At 49.3% G+C, this 16,286-nt stretch overlaps 1 pseudogene; it reads right to left on the bottom strand.

The window, feature by feature from the left end:
- Positions 1-12,721: 12,721 nt before the first annotated feature.
- Positions 12,722-13,959, bottom strand: LOC144180682 (uncharacterized; annotated as a pseudogene).
- Positions 13,960-16,286: the final 2,327 nt, after the last annotated feature.

The raw sequence follows: 16,286 nt of genomic DNA, 5'->3' as shown, positions 1-16,286 counted from the left end.
GTCTGAAGCTGTACCATTCCCGCGATCCAAGCTGCCTCTAACCTTGTTCCGTCGTTTGCACCTGGTCGGTGCTCTCGCCGCCGGGGGTTATGTCACGGGCTCTTGCACATTGGCAATCCAGGTGTTGAGTTGTGGCCAACCTCTCCTCCAGGGATATGCGCCACTGCTGAGCTGGTACACAGCCTTGAGAGAGAGACGACGACGGCGCTGAGGGTCTTGCGGACGTGCGCGCTGTACCTGGAACACTGTTGCTGCTTTAGCTACCAGCTCGTATTTGCCTGTCAACACATTTTATTACGAGCAGTGCCTTCATTACCACGTCACAGTATTGTTCGGATCTATCCAGGCAGCCTGCATTAGCACTGTTGTAAGTCTAGTGGTCGTGCGTGCGCTTTTTCTGTGTTTTGTGTAACCTCTTTTGCTTCTGGTGTTTAACTCGAAACGTAGTTTAGTACAGCCCTCCTTATCACACATCCGAGAGCTCTGAAGCACATCGCCACTGTGTAGACAGCGAAAAGCGCTCCGCGTACTCGCACTCGTGCTCCCAATGATAAAAAGAAAAACAGATAATTGCTTTGAAATTAAAAATGAATACTGCAAACTTAGATTTCAACGACACGCCTGAAACGAATAACGACAAACTTAAAAATACTCAGAACGATCTCGACGGTTACGACCAGGACGGGAGACACGTTACTAGAATAGAAGCTGCTCTAGTAATGTTGGACGAGACCTTCCAGGCTGAATACACAAGTGTGATTGAGTATGAATACTACGCGACATGCATCCTCGCCGAACTCTCAACACCCACTGAGAACTCGAATCCTGAAATCACAGTCGCTCGGAAGAGTATGTAGCCTCTCGAAACTAACCATGGCTTCTTTTTTGGGAGTAGTGGTTCTAAGGAGATTTGGGCAAGTGGAGCGGATTCTGGAAAAAGTCCAATGATATGATCAACCTAAACCTGGAGCTTCGAGAAACTCAATTATCTTCGACTATTTTTGCAAGAAGAGACGGCCTTTGTTGCCAGCAGTTCACATAGGAAGGAGGCTTGCTTTCACAGGGCGATCAGAATACTCAAAACACTCTTGCTTTCACAGGGCGATCAGAATACTCAAAACAATCTTTCATGACAACAGGAGTATTAAGCGAAACTACTTTGCCAGACTGCGTATGCTGAGTCCCGTTTCAGGACATCGCACCCCAGTGGGGCTTCTCAAGGTCGCCGATCGCGAGATCCACTATACAAGAGCTATCGATATTCGGGGGGGTAATAAAGTCATCTTTCTCATTGATGCTCTGAAAAAATTCTTTTGCGTGTTCTATGTCATCACATAGTCGTCAAGTACCACTACACGTGCGCCAGCCAATCATGTTCTCAACGTACAGCCGCCTCTAAAGAAAAAACCAACGTCGACCCCTACTCTCATTAATCGGCAGGGAGCCAGAAAGCCAAGGGCCAGATTAGGTACCAGGTCACATAAAAAATAGGCTCCCATTTTCGGGACCACAAAAATATTTTGGCCCTTTTGCAGAACCATCCCCACAAGACGGCTGCATCGCCTCTTGTAAGGCGACGCAACACCTGACAGAAACCTGCCGGCCTTATATCTTTGGCGCTAATAAAAGAACTTCTGACCAAAGATCGAGATGTTTCGCATGCACATGCAAAGGGGACAGAGCACGAGAGTGCTCTCGGAAACTGACAAGAAGCGCATTTGCTGGCTGTCGTGCTTCGAGTATATGTGATCCAGGCAGCAGACACTCCCATCCCCGACGTAGTAAAATACACGAGGGCGGCAGCAGGACAAAGCGTTTTGGGTTTGTTTTCGATTTTGGGATACACATCGGGTTAGCAATGAAGAAACTGAACACATCCTTGGTTGGACCGAAGGGGATGCCGAGCACGTTTACCGTGGCTGGAGGCAGAACAACTGTTGCTTTCGTGCACCCTCGTGTTCCTGCATGATCTCTTCTGTTTCAATGCAAACCTTGGCAGTCTCATGTTGTATGGACCGCGTTTCAGCACAAATAGGTGATTTTGCATCACAGATAGGTGATTTTTGCGCGAACTTGTAAGGGTTGCTCACTAAGACGAAATTTGATGTGGATTTAATGCAGACTTGATCGGCATTGTAGAGACCAATATTCGCGTGTTTCTGGAAAGTGTCTGCTGCCGAGGCAAGAGAGACAGCCCTGAGTGCTAGGACCCTATGCGGACGGGAAATTATCCTGATGTCATCTTCGGGTAGTCGTTCCGTGGGACGCTGCCGTTTTACATTGAGTCCTCTATTCTTGCGTGGGGCACCATGGCGGGGGTTTGTTTCACCAACCCGACTGGCAGCATGTGCCACTTCCTCGAGAGCTGGTTGCTTTCGCTAACTGTGGCCTAATCTTGGTGGAAAGTTTTGCCGGGTAGCTGTCTTCACCTTCGACGACGTGCTCCACGAGGCTTACGGGGCGGTTGTGGGGAACCGCAAATGACGTGTCGGGTGTGTCGGTTACTGGATCAGTGTCGCGCTATGTTTGGCAAGGCCCAAAGTCTGGACCGGGATTCTTCTTGGGGCGATATTTGAGGAAGCTTCTGTCCAAAATATGTACGGTCTGTGCCTCGAGAGTCCTTACACCTTGCCGAGTTGTTTGCGGCTGCTCGCACTGGTGTGTCTATCTAAATTGCGCTATTTTAGTAACAGGGGCCGGAGTACTCAACTAGGCACATGCCGTGCTGAAAGGGCAGCGGTAGGCACAGGAAGTGGTCCACTGCCGTCGCTGTAGTTCCCGCTTTCACACTCGTCTGCTACCCGCTGGCCACCCCTCCCTCAGCAAGGCAGCAGAGCGCTCCTGGCGTCTCCTCCAAACCAACATGTTCCCCCACCCGACCAAACTCCACTTATTCTGGCCAACAATATACTACTCACAGTGCTAATTCTGTAACGCGCCCTGCACCTTGCATCACATGGTGTAGGAGTGCCAGCTTAACCACTCACTTTCCCCGATATCTAATCCATCGATTGAGCAGTAAGCAAAAGTGCTGGCCAGCTCTAGCCTCGAAGAGCAGCTTCGGCTGATCCACCGGGCTGAGGCGGCTGGACGCTCCAACGGGTTCCTGAACTGAGGAAACCGCCCGCTTGACTCCTCGAATTAAATAAAGTTTTTTTTTTCTCTCTCTCTGTACATGTCCACGTGTTGCCTAGCGGACGGTATTCGGTTTAATGCATATCATTATTTTCCGAGTACCTCCCACGGCCGGAGTAGGAACGCCCTGAATTTCGAAAAAAATGCAGATTTCGCGGACGCTGCACGTCTAATCGCTATGATAACGTAAATGAAAATGATCGGTCCGACAGACCTTTGAACAACCAAAAATAAAAAGGAGGAGAAATAAGCAATAAATTTTCTCTGGCAAAATAATAATATGCGGCCTAACCATCATCATCATCATCATCATCACCAGCCTATCTACGCCCACTGCAGGGCAAAGGACTCTCTTATTATTCTCCAATTACCTCGGTCCTGTGCCAATTGAGACCAATTTATCCCCGCAAACTTCTTTATCTCATCTGCCCATCTAACCTTCGGCCGCCCCCTGCAATGCTTGCCTTCTCTAAGAATCCACTCTGTTACCCTTAATGACCAGCGGTTATCTTGCCTTCGCATTACATGCCCTGCCCACGTCCATTTCTTCTTCTTAATTTCTACTAATATGTCTTTAACACCACTTTGCTCCCTGACCCACTCCGTTCTGTTCTTGTCCCTAATGTTACACCTATTATTCTCCGCTCCATTGTCCGCTGAGTCGTTCTCAATTTAAGTTGAATCCTCTTAGTGAGCCTCCAAGTTTCTGCCCCGTAGGTGAGTACCACTAAGATGCAGCTATCATACACTTTCTTCTTCAGCGACAATGGTATGCTGCTATTCATTATCTGAGAATGTGTGCCATATGCAACCCACCCCATTCTGCTCCTTCTAATTACTTCTGCCTCATGGTTGGGATCTGGGGTAACAACTCTGCCTAAGTAGATATACTCGCTTACCACATCCACTGCCTCGCCACCTACCTCAAACTGCTGTGCTGTCCCGCGGCTAAGGATCATTACTTTAGTTTTCTGCATATTAATTTTCAGGCCCACGGTTATACTGTTTGCCCAGTGCGGAAAGCATGCTTTGCAATTCGTCCCCCGAGTTACTTAGAAAGGCAACGTCATCAGCAAATCTGAGGTTACTGAGCTATTCTCCATTAACCCTTATTCCCTCCTGTTCCCAATCCAACGTTCTGAATACTTCTTGTAAACATGCTGTGAATAACATTGGAGAGATTGTGTCTCCTTGTCTGACACCCTTCCTTATAGGTATTTTACTGCTCTCCCTATGGAGGACGATAGTAGCTGTAGACCCATTGTAGATATCCTCTAGTATTTTTACATAATGCTTATCTACCCCATGGTTCTGTAATGCCTGAATGACTGCTAGGTTTTCGACTGAGTCAAATGCTTTCTCATAATCTATGAAGGCCATATATAGGGGTTCAGTATACACAGCGCACTTCTCTATAACCTGACTGATGGTGTGAATGTTGTTCATTGTTGAGTAACCTTTACGAAACCCTGATTGTTCTTAAGGTTGATTGAAATCTAAGGTTGCAGAGATTCGGTTGGCGATTACCTTGGTAAATACCTTGTAGACGACTGACAGTAAGCTGATCGGCCTGTAATTTTTCAAGTCCTTGATGTCGCCTTTCTTATGGATTAGGATGATGTTCCCGCTCTTCCAAGATTCTGGTATCATTGCGGTCATTAGGCATTGCGTATACAGGTTTGCCAGTTTTTCAAGTACACTTTCTCCGCCATCCTTCAAGAGGTCTGCTGTTATCTGATCCTCACCAGGTGCTTTGCCTCCTTTCATTTCTTTCAAAGCTTTCCTTACTTCTTCGGTCGTTACTGGTGGGATGTCTATCTCCTCTAAACTACTTTCTCGTTCGGCATTATCCTGTATGTCCCGGATACTGTACAGATCCCTATAGAACTCCTCGGCCACTATTACTATTTTATCCCTATTTGTGATGACATTGCCTTGCTTATCCTTAAGTGCATACATCTGATTTTTCCCCACGCCAAGACGTCTCTTCACTGCTTTCAGGCTACCTCTGTTCTTTACAGCGTATTCGATCCTCTCCATATTCTACTTCCGTATGTCAGCTGGATTACGCTTATTAATTAACTTTGAGAGCTCGGCTAGTTCTATTCTGTCAGCTGCGGTTGAGATTCTTATGGTTTGCTGTTTCCTGATTAGATCTTTCGTCTCATGTGAAAGTTTACCAGTATCCTGTCTAGCCATAGTGCCCCTGACTTCTACTGCACACTCCGTGATAATGCGTGTAAGGTTGTCGCTGGCTTCCTGTGTCGTAAGCTCGGCTTCCTCGTTAAGGGCGGAATATCGGTTCTGCAGCGGGATCCTGAATTCTTCTACTTTACGTCTTACTGTTAGCTCATTTATCGGCTTCTTTCGTACTAGCTTGTTGCGGTCCCTCCTCAAATCTAGCCTAATTCGAGATCTTACCATACGGTGGTCACTACACCTTACCCTTCTGAGCACTTCCACATCCTGCACGACGCCAGGGTTATCGCATATTAGGAAGTCTATTTCATTTTTGTGCTCCCCATTCGGGCGCCTCCAGGTCCAGTTCCGAATGTCCCGTTTACAGAAGAAGGTATTCATTATGCGTAGGTTGTTCCGTTCTGCAAACTCAACTAGCAGGTCCCCCCTGCTATTTCTACTGGCCAGACCATAGTTCCCAACTGCCTTGTCTCCAGCCTGATTCTTGCCTACTTTAGCATTGAAGTCCCCCGTAGCTACGGTATACTATGTTTTTACTTTAGCCATTGCCGATTCCACATCTTCATAGAAACGTTCCACTACTTGGTCGTCGTGGCTGGATGTGGGCGCGTAGCCCTGCGCCACCTTGAGCTTGTACCTCTTATTGAGCCTAATTACAAGACCTGCTGCCCTTCCGTTAATGCTATAGTATTCGTCTATGTCGCCAGCTATGCTTTTATTGACTAGAAATACCACTCGGTAACTCGGTACCACGATAACATAGGACGTGTCCATTTTTCAGCACCGTAAGGGCTTCGCCTGCCCTCCTTACCTCGCTAAGCCCTATTACATCCCATTTAATGCCCTTTAATTCCTCGAACACCTCGAGACTTGCTTCGCTAGATAAGGTTCGCGCGTTAAATGTTGCCAGGATCAGATTCCATTGGCGGCCTGTCCGGATGCAGGGATTCTTAGCAGCCTCTGCTGCGTCACAGGTCTGACCGCCGCCGTGGTCAGTTGCTTCGCAGCCACTGGGGACTGAGGGCCGAGGGTTAATTGGTGTATTCATGGGAGGTTGTGGCCGTTGCTACACCAGGGTGGCAAATCCTGCTCTGGTGAGGGACTGCATTACCGGCAATGGTCGCCGGGGTCAGGACGCACCCCAAGCCCCTTTGTGCAATTCCATCAATACGCGAATTTTTTTTTAATATGGTGGGAATTGTCCGGCACCGGGATTCGAGCCACGGTCCTTCTCCACGCGAGGCGGGTGTTCTGCCTCTACGCCATCGCTGCTACTCCTACTCCTACGCCATCGCTGATGCGGCCTAACATCTCTCCCCAAAACCAAAAAAACAAACAAAACAAGTCTGGTGAAGAAAGTTCTGATACAAAAAAGAAAACAGCGAAAACAGAGCAACTCATCAGTACGCCTGGCATCTTTGAAAAAAAACATCATTAACTCAGTAAAGACCCTTCATCACTATCACCGAATAAATTGACACAATTGGCGAAACAACACAAAATAGAACTTAAGAATAAAATAACACAATATGCATCTGCTTATACCCACATTTGGCTGCAAAGACCGCACACTCTAGACAAGCGGCATAAGAATGCTACCAATTCTTCGATAATTTTCTCAATTTCTGCAGGATTTACGTGCCGCATTCTTTTCCGAATACCCCTCCAGCCATGACCGTGTAAGGCCCTCGATTTTCACAAAAATGCATATTTGGCGCCAGTAACAACTGTAATCGTTATAAAAGCGCAAATACAGGTAAATGGCCAAACAGAATTTTTAAAAGCCACAAATAAACAAAAACAGAAAGAAGAAAATATTCAAAAAAGTAATCTGGCAAAATTAAACATATACACCTCATTGCGAAACCCAAATATAAAAAAGTCGCCAAAAAGCGTTCAAAATACCGAAAAAGGAAAAAAATCGCCAAAAAGCCTACAGCGCCTTGCATTTCCACAAAAAAAGCCAAATTGGTAAAAAAGATACCAGTGATAGTCATTGTAGCGTAAATGTACATAATTGCTCTAAATAATCTGGAAAACCAAGCAAAGCAAAATAGAAAAAATTATATTTCAAAAAATAATTTGACAAGACAGAAATACGTACCCTACACATCTCCTGCCAAAATCGAAAAATCGTATTGGTAGTTGCACCACCTTTATTAATGCAAGGACGGCCCATGGCAGGTTTGGAGAAGAGAAGGGGAGTAGGGGAGGGGAATGCAGCAACTTTTACAGGGACGTGGCAGCTTTGCAGGGACCAGACTCGACCCCGTGCAGGGCAGTTTTAAGGAAAAACAGCCCTCTCTTGTGCAGTAGAGGATTCTACATAGTATGATCGCCTGCTGGAGCGCTTTCGAGCGCGTGGAAAGGTGTGATGATGTCTGAGCGATGTTTTGAGAAGGAGCAATCCTAAGGGAGACGCTTGAAGTCGGCATATCTCAGTGTAATGGAGAACGTACATTTGAGAGGAAGGTCCGGTGAGAGCCATTTTCGGATAACGTCCGGGTTGTAGGGGGCATTTGCTAGGGGTTTGTTGAGATATACCTCACTGGCTCATGGCAGGGAAGAGATGCGGTTAAGTATCCTTGAGAATTGACAGCGATGTAGCGGTTCTTGTCGCGTCATTTCGAATTAACTGCAGGGATGGGGGTTGCGGTGACGGAGTCGGCGGGCTGGGAACCAGCGAAGGTGTGGTGATACTACTCTCCTGTGCCGCAGTGTGGGAGGCCTGGTCACTAGGTCAAACTGTCTGGGAACCCAATCAATCCATACAGATACCCCATTGCGATGATACAGGGCAATATAGGTCATTATTTGTTGTGCGAGGGATTTGAGAGAGGATGGGCGCCTGAGTTCTTGAGCTACGCCGAAGGAGTTCGTGAGAATAAAAATGTGGGATGGCGGCATCTGCGAGACGTCAAAGCCTATGTGGCTGAGGGTAATGATGACGGCGTAGAGCTCAGCCTATAGCGAGGTGATGTGGACAAGATTGACGCTATCTGTGCCACTAAACTCTGTGTTCTCCGAGGAGTGCCAGGGCAGTCCGACGGTGTTGTCCTTGATGCTGGCGTTCGTATAGATGTCAATCTCGCCACGCAGGCGGGATCGCTTTAGCTTTTGTAGACACTGTTTATGCAGCGTGCAGTGACCTTGTGGTCCTGGTTTCTTGAATTGGGGGAAAGGTGGGCGATAGACCATGGAGCCATTGGGCTTAGCAGATTGTGCACCTGGATGGGCCCTTGGTTCTCCCAATTGAGGTCCGCTTATGTTCGAGTTTGCTTCATCATCAAATCGATGGCGTAGAAGTGGAACCGTTTGCTCCAGTGCCGTAATTTTTGTATGCCGAAGTAGGCTGGTAATATTTTGGAGGGTGGCTCTATGAAGGATCTAAGGGGACTGAGATTAGTTTTGCTGAAGGTATATAGGGGCATCATATCCGACGGCACGTATAGCCACAGCAGAAGCCATAGCAACGCAGGAACTTAGTTGTGCATGGCCGTAGTTTTTACAGAGGCGTTTATAATCTGTAGAATCAGTTTTCATTGCTTTTTGACTTTGGTTAGCCAGATTTGTAGACTGTTGAGACTCCCCAGCGGGATGCCATGCAGCGTTATGTGGCCACAATTCCCAAGGGCAGTGCTATTTGTGATGTGGTGGGCCGCTGGTTCCATAGAAGGCGAGCACTTGGTAAGGCAAACAAGAAGGATTTTGGTTTTCGCAGGCGCAATCTCAAGCCCCAGATATGGAAGATGACTGTCAAAGGTTGCGGCCGCGGCCGAAATTATACTGTCCGTGTTGTCGAAGTCATTATCTTCTGCCCATATCGTAATATCGTCCGTGTAGATGGCGAAACGGGTTGACGGGTCTTGCTGGCGTTGACGAGCCATACGGGTCATCGCCAGGTAGAATAGTCCGTGTTTCCAATTTGTTGCGAGGTAATTCCGTTATGAACAGGGCCAGAACGTAGTTTTTCCTCCATTAAGGCCGCCCGGAGCTCTGCCAGAGTGAACAGAGAGTCTAGCGTCTCGCGTGAATCGGGGACCAGGACGGCCGGTAGGGCGGGGGGCTGGATGAATGATACCGCCAGGAAGAAGGTAGTGATAACTCTGTACTCCACTGTAGCTGGGTCACCTGCCCGTGGAAGGGTGGAGAACAGCTGTTGGCATCTTTTTTATTTCCCGCCGAAGCCTCTCCTAAATTCGCCGCAGCATAGAGAGGCCACGTTTCTTGCTTAGTGAGGAGCACAAATTATTCCAGTGGTCATTGATTAATTGCTTCTTGTTGCATCCCACGGGCCGCACAAAGGCCCGCCGAAGAACAGAGCTTACGCCGGTCATCAAGAGAGCAGAACGTCGATTTATTGTCAAAGCCAGGCTCGCCTATAATTTGTTCGAACGTAAGAGAGAAAGGGGGACGAGAGAGAGGAGCGGCGATAGCTGGCGCCGCTACATAGAGAAAGATGCGCACGTAACCGTGCGCGCCACGCAATGGTGACGTCGAAGCAGAATATGCAACACTTCTTTCTCCTTAAAATTGGAAACGCTCCACCGGTCGGAGTGCTCTCGTAGAATGTCTGAGGACTTGTTGGGGGCTTCTTGCAGTGTTGTCCGTGGGGGCTGATTCGGTCGTAGGTTGAGGTGGGGAGGTGACGCCGGGTACCCGTACCGGAGAGTCTGCGCACCGAGGCATGTTGGTTGCCGGATCACCCTCCTCTGCCGTCGTTGGTGGGCTGGATGCCAGTCGTTGCTCGATCACACCGTCAGGCTGTTGCTGCTGCTGCTCCAATGTACCATTGTGTTGCAAGCGCACTTGATCGGCATGTCGCTGGGCCAGTCCTCCCGAAGTTTCCACGGTAGCCATCCTGGACCCGGGCGCAGTCTTTACCCGTTCCGGTATCCACTTGTCACCGCTACCATAGTTCCGTACGTAAACACTGATCTCTGGTAGCAAGGGCCAGTCGTCTTGACCCTGCGATGGCTCTGCAAGAGTAGGACGAAAACACGAGTCGAGATGGGACCGTATTTGGTAACCGAGAAGCATCTCTGCTGGTGACTTTCCATTTCTCTGTGGAGTTCTCCGGTAGTTGAACAACAGTCGCACTAGATTGTCCTCCATCTTCCCTCCTTTCATTTTTCGAAGCCCCTCCTTTATAGTTCGCACTACTCTTTCTGCAGCTCCATTCGACTGGGGGTGGTAGGGGGCGCACCTTAGATGCACTATGTTGTTGTTCTTTGCAAATGTCTCGAATTCCTGGCTGGTAAATTGTGGCCCATTATCAGAAACTAAGGTCCGTGGGACACCAAACCTGCTAAAAATAGTACGCAGGCAGTTTACCGTGGTTTCACGGTTAGCGTGCACCAGCGGTATGGCTTCGACCCATTTTGTATGCGTGTCGACGACCACCAGAATCATTTTTCCTGCAATTGGGCCCGCAAAATCCACGTGAACACGAGACCATCTCTCATTCGTCGCTGGCCAGCTGACTGGTGGCGCTGCTGTAAGCGTCGGTAGGTTCTGGATGCAGGTTTGACACGAAGCCGATATTTTCTCTATATCTCTATCCAGCCCTGGCCACCAAAACAGCGAACGTGCAACAGCTTTCATAGCAGACGATCCCTGGTGCGTGTCATGCAGTAGACGCAACACTCGAGTACGAACCTCTTCCGGTACTACTACCCGGTTTCCCCAGTAGAGTAGCTCATGCGCCACTGACAACTCCAACTTCCGGTCAAAGTATGGCAGGACCAAATGGTGCAAGTAGTGTTTTGTTTTAGGCCACCCGTTCAGTGTATAACGTTTAACCGCAGACAGGACAGGGTCAGTGGCAGTCAAAACCTTCAGCTCACGTGTGGTCACTGCCCCTTTGTACAGTGTTTCCAGGGACAGAACGTATTCGGCCGGTTGATCATGCGGGACAGGTTCAGGAACTCGCCGGGGTAGACGGCTCAGGGCGTCGGAGTTGAACATCTGCCTCCCTGGAGTGTACTGAAGCTTGTATTGGTAGGCCCCGAGGCAAAGTGCCCACCGTTGGATTCGGGAGGCGGCCATCGTTGGTGTCTGGCGGTCCGGTCTCAGCAGGCCCAGAAGTGGCTGGTGGTCGGTCACCAGCGTGAACTCTCGCCCTAGAAGGTAGTCACGAAATTTTGTTACGCCAAAAATGAGCGCCAGCGCCTCTTGTTCTAGTTGAGAATAGTTCCGCTCAGCTTGTGTCAATGTTCTGGAATGGAATCCAATGGGTTTATAAACATTGCCTACTGTGTGGAACAGAGCTGCTCGGACACCGTAGGGGGATGCGTCACATTCCAACTTCAACTCTTTGTATGTATCATAACGCACGAGAACTTGGGCATCTTTAAGCCTTTTCTTGGCAGCGGTAAAAGCAGCTTCCTGCTGCTCCTTCGAGTTCCAGCGCGCATTCTTTTCCAGCAGCAGATATAAAGGGAAAAGCGTAGTTGACATGCTACGCAGGGACTTCGCGTAAAACGTCAGCATTCCAAGAAACGAGCGCAGTTCGGTAACATTGCGCGGACTCGGTGCCTCAACAATAGCGTCGACGTTCTTTTCTGTTGGGTGAAGACCATGTCGGTCGATTCGGTGCCCAAGATACGTAACAGACGGTCTGCGCAATTCGCACTTATCAAATCTGAACTTTATTCCCCGTTCGCGGAAGCGCTGCAGGACGTTTCTTGGACGCTCGCCATTATCATTCCTTCTCTCCGACACGAGCACGTCGTCTAGATAAGCTTGCACGCCCGGCGGGCCTGCCAGCACCTCATCCATCTTTCTTTGAAAGATTGCCGTGGCGGATGCTATTCCGAACTGCAGCCTATTAAAGCGAAACCGGCCTCTGTGCGTGTTAATGACGCAGACTTTTCTTGCCGCTTCGTCGAGTGGTACTTGGTTGTATGCGTCGCGCAGGTCAAGAGTGCTGAAACAGTCACCATCGCTGAAGCGAGCAAACATGTCCTCAATCACGGGCAACGGGTATTGCTCAGTGGCACAAGCCGGGTTCAAGGTGGCTTTAAAATCCCCGCAAATTCTGACAGTGCCGTCTTTCTTTAACACCACCACAATTGGCGTTGCCCAATCCGAATGCTTTACGGGCGACAACACTCCTATTGAAACCAGCCTGTCCAGCTCTTGCGTTACTTTATCGCGCAAAGCGTAGGGAAGGGGCCGTGCCTTACAGAATTTTGGAATACCGCCCTCTTGTAGGTGCAGACTGGCGGGGGTTCCCTCGATAAGGCCCAGGTCGGCAGAAAAGACGTCCTGCTAGTCCTCGAAGATGCTGTTGATGCGGTGGCTGCTTTCGTGGTCTTCCGGAGAGACGTCCCGTGCTGCTACCTACAATATTGGAGCTCCTGCGTTGTCAAGTAAACGAAGCAAATTACGGCCGCACAAGCTTGGCCCCGCACAGTCCAACAGTCAGCAAACAGTCCACGGACACCCCTTCGTAGTGGACGCGTAACTGAAGTTCTCCCAGGACAGGTAGGCGTCCTACGTAGCAGGAAAGCTTGATATTGGAGGCTCTCAGACTTGGCCACTGCCTGCGGTGCTTCTCATAAAGTTCGCGAGAAATGACGCAAATTGGTGACCCGGTGTCTACCTCCATTGGCAATTCAATGCCTCCCCACGTGAATACTCGGCGAATCGGGGGCTCCAGAACGTTCTTCCTTTTAAACGCTAGTGTCCAGATATGGGCTGTTTCCATTTCCTCGTTAGAGGAGCCTTCTGTGAAGTGTTGGTTCGCACCGCTCTGGAGTCGTTTGCATGCTGCACACGGCTTCGGCACTTTCGTGCAAGGTGCCCTTTACGTTTACACTGATAACACCATGACCTGGCCCAGGGACAACCGTCATCATCGTTCTTTCCACTACCGCATCTGCCACAGCTTTCTACTTGAGAAGTCTTCCGTTCCCCTTGTGGGTACATTTTTCTAGACGCATCTACTTTTAGTAGTGGTGTGTCCTCCGCGTTCATGATTTTTTACATCAGTTTCTGCGGCCTCGACTGCCATTGCTATAGTTTCTGCTTCTTCCAGCGTTAAGTCCATTTTTGACAATAGCTGTTTCTGCAACGCACTAGAACGTACGCCGCAAACAATGCGGTCCCGTAGCATCTGTTCCAGAGCGCCTCCGAAGTTGCAGTTATCAGCTATCCGCCGAATTTCTACCAAAAAGGCATGCATCGGCTCCCGTTCAGCTTGGCACCGGTTGAAAAATTTGTAGCTTTCGGAAATTTTGTTCTTTTTTGGGTCATAATACTCGTTGAGCGTGGCCACTGCTTCTTCATAAGTCAAGGAATTTGGCGTGCGCGGTGCTACTTTCCCTGCCAAAGTCTCTACCGTGTGGGTGCTCAATGCCGCCACAAGTAATGCTCTCTTTTTTGCTGAATTCACAACGGCGTTCGCTTCGAAGTAAGCTTTAACCTTGATAAAGTACGGTTTCCACTTATCTTTGCTTTCGTCGAAGTCTGGTAGCTTGAGATGGGCCATGTCGTCCAACGGCGTGCTGCGGTCTTCGGGTTCCTTTTTCGCGACTATCGCGTCTCCAGTCCTCGTCGCCGCTGTTGCATCCCACGGGCCGCACAAAGGCGCGCCGAAGAACAGAGCTTACGCCGGTCAGCAAGAGAGCAGAACGTCGATTTATTGTCAAAGCCAGGCTCGCTTATATTTGGTTCGAACGTAAGAGAGAAAGGGGGACGAGGGAGAGGAGTGGCGACAGCTGCCGCCGCGACATAAAGAAAGCTGCGCACGTAACCACGGACACGTAACCGTGCGCGCCACGCAATGGTGACGTCGGCGCAGAATATGCAACACTTCTGATACGAATTGATAATTTTGTACTGATGCCTGATCCGTATCAGGGCCCGATGGCGATTACCATTTTAACGGCACCGGTGGGTGAGCTGCTGGACCCGCTTCCACAGATTGTATAAATGCCCATCAATGGCAGGGGTGTCTGCATAACAGGAAACGTGTTCTGAAGCCGTGATCAAGGCCTCTTAGACGCAAGCGGCAAATGCCGAAAGATGTTGGTCCTAATGTGCATTGAGAGCTTGCCGAAAGGCATACAAGTCTGTTCGAGTGATCGTTTTCGTCATGCGTAGTCGCTTGCCGCGTAATGTATAGATATAGGATAGTGGTCACAACCCCACGTTGTCCAGTATGTGGACCAATTACGGATGGGGCCTGTCGTGGTTCAAGTCAAGTCAGATATGCTGTCTCGTTGAGACGGATGAAGCCTCACCCTTTTTGCGCATTTACACTGAGGCGCCCATTAAAGCCACGTCTGGCTTAGGTGAGAGGGTTTTTAGAGTGAGTAATGGAGTTGTAAACGCTACACCTGCTGAACAGGATGGACGTTGGTGCGGCCGATTTCTCCTGTCGCTGCCACCGACCAGCAGAGAACGATAAAAGGACCATGAACGGTGGCAAGAATTGCGACTTCAGGTGACGCAGCAAACTCGCACGTAGGTGCACTTCCAGGGTATCAGAGCTCGCAAGTGGGGCCAACACACTTAATGACCATTAAAGGCAGTAATTAATGCTCCTGTGAACACGCAGCTGCCAAAGATGCGTTTGAGCACCCTGCCATCAGCTAATGCAATTATTTTGTTGATGCTGAGGTGGCCGCGACTTTTGTTTTGTAACACGACGAGGTCCGCGAGGTTGAGACGAACTATCTTATTCACCAGAACCTGGTTCCTCGCGCGCTTGCCTTGCAGTTCTAGAAAAGCTGTGCGAACAAAGTACATGTACGCTTCAACAGCAACAGCAGCTTCCGGTCGGAATGTTCCTCAGGAGCAAAACGCATATTTGAAACGTCGCCTGCGTAGCTCAGCACCTTCTGTTGGGCGAGGGCGTCAATAATAAAGAACCCAGGCAAAGCCAATCCGGAGATGGGCAAAGTACATCTCTAATAGGTCCGGAGAGATAACTTCGGTGTTTAAAAACAAGGCCAGGGTGGTAATTAAAACGGTAGAGGCTGCCTGGGGTGGTAGGCTTACAACGTTCGTGGTGGCGTCTATTTGCGTTCTTGTTGAAAACCAACAGAAACGCCCCCCCCCCCCCCCGTCACTCCTTTTTTAACGTTGGGATGACATCGAACATTGTGGAAAGTTTCTTATCACCAATGTCAGCGGGAAAGTACGTATGCACGCATGCAGCATCCGGACTCAGGAATAGTAGAGGAAGGAAGGGCTGCGGGAAAGGCTGGTATAGGGGACATGTGCGCCTTTTGCACTCCCTGAACACACCCAAGGTTGCCTCGCAATATAAATCGCTGGCTTTCATACGAGCTGCCTTAGAAAACATCAATGAAAAACAGTTGGCATCCCTCCTAAAATGTACCCAGCACTGCATGCTACAAGCTATTCCCGCCAACTTGCGTTCACATGCAAGTTTCAGGTACAATAGAACCACAATGAATTTGCAAGCATGCAGCAGGACATCACTTCCGGTAATTAAGACTAATTTTTTTTCAGGGGTTCCTTGATTGTCAACGTTGCGTCAGAGAAGGTACAATCACAGACAAAAAAAACGAGTACACGGTTTTGGGAGGCAACCCTGTTCCAGGCAGCCCCATTGTTGTTTGGGAAACGCACCAAATATTGCCCGACATAACAAAAGACTTTCATGTAAGTGCTCGCAACCTAAGCCCATGAAAATTTAATACAGCCTAATTAAAGCTGTTCGGTGTATCAGATGGCGAAACACGGCGTGGGCCGCCTTATTGCCGGGTATTGAAGCCCGTCCTGGAGCCCACACGATGCGGTGGTCAGGAGCCGTAGAGCAGTTTTTGATAAAGCGTAGGGCACATAAACAAATGCGGCCAATCTGGTAGTTTCGCAGGCTGTTTGCGAATTGGTGAGGAAGTGACAGGTTCAGAGCGGGAAGTGGCGGGAAGAGCAACGGCTTCTTCTTCAGCGACATCGATTGAGGTTGTGGGAGT

The sequence above is a fragment of the Haemaphysalis longicornis genome, unplaced genomic scaffold (assembly GCF_048455015.1).
Source record: "Haemaphysalis longicornis isolate Haplotype H1 unplaced genomic scaffold, Haemaphysalis longicornis Haplotype H1 scaffold_4, whole genome shotgun sequence".
Lineage (NCBI taxonomy): Eukaryota > Metazoa > Arthropoda > Arachnida > Ixodida > Ixodidae > Haemaphysalis > Haemaphysalis longicornis.
Note: the sequence above shows the minus strand (reverse complement) of the source record. Positions and strands in the feature narration are given on the sequence as shown.